A 4,630-nucleotide genomic window follows, 5' to 3' on the forward strand; every position below is an offset into this window, starting at 1 on the left:
ACTGCAGGCACCGCCAGCATGTGGCCAGCAGGAGGCGCCGCAGCAGCAACTGCCCCAGCAGGAGCCTTGTGCGCGGCAGCAGGAGGCGCAGCAGCTGGGGCCTCGTTGGGCGGTACGACAGCCGCCGGAACAAGCGAGACGGGCAGATCAGGAACGGCGGGCAGATCAGGAACAGGCGCCAGGGTTGGCGCCGGGCAAGCAGGCGCTGCCCCTTTAAGGGCCTTGGTGATCCGGGGAATGGTGTCCCTTACCAAGCTGGCCCCCTTAAGGGCCAGGCCTATTCCCGTGAAGGGGCAGGTTGCCGGTGATGGCGGGATAGCAGCGGCGAGGCGGGCGTCAGGCTGCTGCCGTGCAGGGGCGATGGTTTTGCAGGATGCAAAGTGGGGAGCGAAGCAGCGGAGAGGGAGACGGCTCCTAAAAAGATCGCTGGCTCCGCTGTTGATCTTTTCTTCCGTCTGCTGTTTCGCCGTGTCTTTTTCCCTCCCGTGTGTGGAGCCGAGGACAGCGCAGTGGTTTTGCTGATGGAGATTAACGCGCACCTCACGGAGACATCCCCTCCAGGATGTCCCGGCTCTGGATCGCCAGATCCCATGCCTGGGGATCTTTCCGGACGTCGAGTGAAGCACCTCGTCAACGAGACCGAGGTAACAATCCTTCGGTCATTGGGGAGTGCTTTGTTCGCGAGGTCTGTCATTCTGTCAGGATCCGTGCAGGGCGAACAGGGAAACAGGTGAGAGAGTCGTGAATGCTAGAAAACGGGGTTTTTATTTGGAGTAGACAGGATGGGAGCACACAGCAAACTACGTCAATGACAGACCTGGGGAAACTAACTCAGACGCGGACTAAATACACAGGACAGGCTGAACATAACAGGTGACAGGTGATTACGATTGGGGTAGCACACGTAGGTAATGAGGGGGCGTGGCACACATGAGGATCGGACGAGCCGGGCGTGACAATCTACTCCCAGTGAATTACGCTAAACTAGATTAACAGTATCAGACTGGGCATTGCAAGCACATCAAAGAGAAGGGTATGCACCCTCTTATCTAACTCTGAGGTTGACTGCAAATTGGCTAATTTTTTTAAAAACATGGCATTTTCCTTTAACACTTCACTTAATTTGAATTACGATATTTTACTTTAATTTTATGGTTTTTGTTTGGCAGCCATTGCTGCCAGTCATCTGATATTTTTTGCAGATATTTTTTTGCTTTATTGAAGGTGCTTGATAATATATTTGTAAAAAACCTGTAAAATAAATGTATTTCTCTGCTGAACTTCCGGTGATTTGTTGCAAGAATTTAGGAGATATCTGTAAAATAGCAATATTTAACTGTTGAACTTTTGGCACTGCCCTTTTAATTAAGGTATTTGATCACAATAATATTAAGAAAAAGTGTAAAATACCAGTATTTCTCTTCTGAACTTATAGAACTGCCCTTTTAATCAAGGTATTTGATCATAATAATATTAAGAAAAGCTGTAAAATAACAGTATTTTGTTATGATCAGTGCTGCAGGCGAGCAGGAAAGCAGACAAGCTGACCAGGAAGTCGAAAAAAAGAGGGTTTTATTCGGAGGACAGGACTGGGGAAAGCACATCAAACGAGCGTCAATGACCGATCTGGGAAACAGTGGGAGACGCGGACTAATATGGACAAGACTAGGCAAACGGAACAGGCAACAGGTGAGAATAATCAGGGAGAAACAGGAGGTAATGAGGTGGGTGTGGCACACATTGGGAGCGGACGGAGCGGGGCGTGACATAACCCCCCCCAAAGGCGCGCACACTGGGCGCGCCCGAGAGGAGGCGACGGACGGGACGAGGGAACAGGACCTGAAAAGCAAGAACAAAACCATCAACGAGACCAGGGAAACAGGACCAAGACACAAAACAGAAACAAGGATGAGAAGAAAGACAGGATCCGACAGAGGACGGGGAACGCAGACAGGCAGAGAGAAAAAGGAGACACAGAGGGGACACCCACAGGCGACACGAAGGGGCCAGGAGTGCACAGAGGAGGAACAGAGGGACCAGGAACAAAGACAGGCGGGACGAAGGGAGGAGGAACAGACAGGGGAGACCAGACCGGAATGGAAGGAGGACAAAGGGGAGCCCGAGGGAACCCAGGCGGGCGACGGGCAGCAGGCGAGAGGGAGAAGGGAGCAGAAGGGGACCACCCAGGGGCCAAGGGAACGGGACGAGGGAGTGACGGAGGGGACACGGAGGGAGCAGAAGGGAACCCTGGTGCAGGCAGGCAGGAGGGGAAAGCCGCGGCAGGCGGAGGCGCAGCCGGAGCCGGGGAAGGCGCCGTCCGACGTCAAGCCGGAGCAGGTGGGCCCGGAGGCGGCCGACACAGAGCCGGAGGCGGGACCGAGGGCCGGCACCGCGGAACCAGAGGGGGACCCGGTGGAGACCACCGACCCCGAGCCGGAGGACCCGCAGGCAGCCACCGAGCCACAGCCAGGGGCCGAACGGGCGAGCCAGGGGGCAGGGAGGCCGGGACCCGGACCCGACGCCTGTGTCCTCTTCCCTTACGGGACACTGAAAGGCGGGATCCCGGGTGGTGTTGGCCTTGTCGGGGCAAGGGCGAGGGAGTCAGGAGGGAGGTGCCCGAGGGTGTAGACTCGGGCAGAGCAGGGGGCGTGGCTGCAGGTGATGCAGCCGGAGCCGCGGGCGTGGCCGCAGGCGGTGCAGCCGGAGCTGCGGGCGTGGCCTCAGGCAGGCCAGGCAGGACGGGAGGAGCGGGCCAGGCAGGACGGGAGGAGCGGCCTCAGGCAGGACGGGAGGAGCGGCCTCAGGCAGGGCCGGCAGGACAGGCGAGGCAGGCAGTTCAGGCGGGAGCGCCTTGGCGGGTCCTCCCAGGTGGGGAGTAAGGAGCAGGCCCCCAGGAAGAGCATCGGAAACTCTACCTCCCCTTTTCCCCGGCGTCTCTTCTTCTTTCGCCTCCCGGACCCTGTAGGAGGAGGCGGGCTCGCCTCCACACAGGCGAGCGGCTGGAGCCTATTTTCCTTGAACCGGTGGACCAGCTGTTGTAACAGGGAATTTTACCATTTTTTTATGAGATTTTTTTTACAGTGTATGTTTTGTTATGAATAAAATATTCCATATCATTGCATTCTATTTTTATTTACAATTTGCACAACGTCATGGAATTGGGGTTGTACCTGGATCATGTCCCCCCTTAGGCTCCTTTGCTCAAGGCTAAACAGATTCAGCTCAGCTAACCTCTCCTCATAAGACATTCCTCTAAGACCAGAAATCATTCTTGTAGCCCTACGTCGCACCCTTACCAAGCCAGCAATGTCCTTTTTAAGGTATGGTGACCAAACCTGCACACAATATTCTAGGTGGGGTCTTACCAAGGAATTATATAATCGTAGCATCACCTCCCTTGACTTGGACTACACACATCTAGAGATGTAACCCAATGTTCTATTGGCCTTTTTTATTGCTTCCCCACACTGGCGAGAGTGGGACATGGAAGCATCAACATACACACCGAGATATTTCTCATAATCAGCTACCTTGATTTCAGTGGAACTCATAAAATATCTGTACTTTATATTTCTGCTCCCTGCATGCATTACCTTACATTTATCTATGTTAAATTTCATCTGCCAGGTATCAGCCCAGTCGCTAATTAAATCAAGATCCTGTTGTATGTGCTGCTAGATAAGTATCTGCTACACCACCCACCTTGGTGTCATCTGCAAATTTATCCAGTTTACTGTATGTATTGGTGTCAATATCATTAATGTAAATTAGGAACAATAGTGGTCTTAAAATCGAACCCTGTGGTACCCCACTATGAACATAGGCCCACTGTGACATCTAATAACTACTCGCTGCTTCCTGTCTGTTAACCAGTTTCCGGTCCAAGCTGCTACAGTTCTTAAAATCCCTGCAGCTTTGAGCTTAAGCAAGAGCCATTTGTGGGGGACAACATCAAAGGCCTTCTGAAAATCTAAGTAGATCACATCATTTGCATACCTGTCAAGTTTTGGATTTGAAAATAAGGGAAATTTTCCGGCGCCCGCCGCGAGCCACCCCACCACCCCAACCAAGCTCCAGTATCCCTTACATTTTAAGACAGGTGACAAGAAAGCTAATCACCATTTGTCAACCACTTATAAACTACAATTGGCTTTATGCACAGCTGCACTACTTCCTGAACTTCAGGCAGCTCCTTTGTTTCCTGTCTGCCATTACTGGACAAACTGATTAATCCAGGTGATCTATTTGTCCAATAATGGCAGACAGGAAGCAAAGGAGCTGGCTGAAGTTCAGGAAGTAGTGCAGCTGTGTGTAACCGGTGATTGTTAGGGATGACGTCACCCACGGATCCCGTATTGGGTTGCATGCACGAGAGGCTGTTTAGTAGATAATTGGGGGTGTTCCGCAGCGAAGTTTTAATCGGGGAGAAACAGCCGCGCACGCAATTAATTAGGATCGGCGTGGATAAAAGTGGTGGAAGCCGGTAGGGGGGGCGTGGTCCGATTGTTGCTGTGACACTCCTGTGAGCGATGGGAATTGTGGTGAGCGGTTGGTTCCGGGTCCAGGCGGCGGTGCAAGGTAATGAGTAATAGTGGTTGGAAGGTTGTTGCGGGGTGCAGTTTTCTTTTCG

Source organism: Paramormyrops kingsleyae, chromosome 9 (genome assembly GCF_048594095.1).
Source record: "Paramormyrops kingsleyae isolate MSU_618 chromosome 9, PKINGS_0.4, whole genome shotgun sequence".
Classification (NCBI taxonomy): domain Eukaryota; kingdom Metazoa; phylum Chordata; class Actinopteri; order Osteoglossiformes; family Mormyridae; genus Paramormyrops; species Paramormyrops kingsleyae.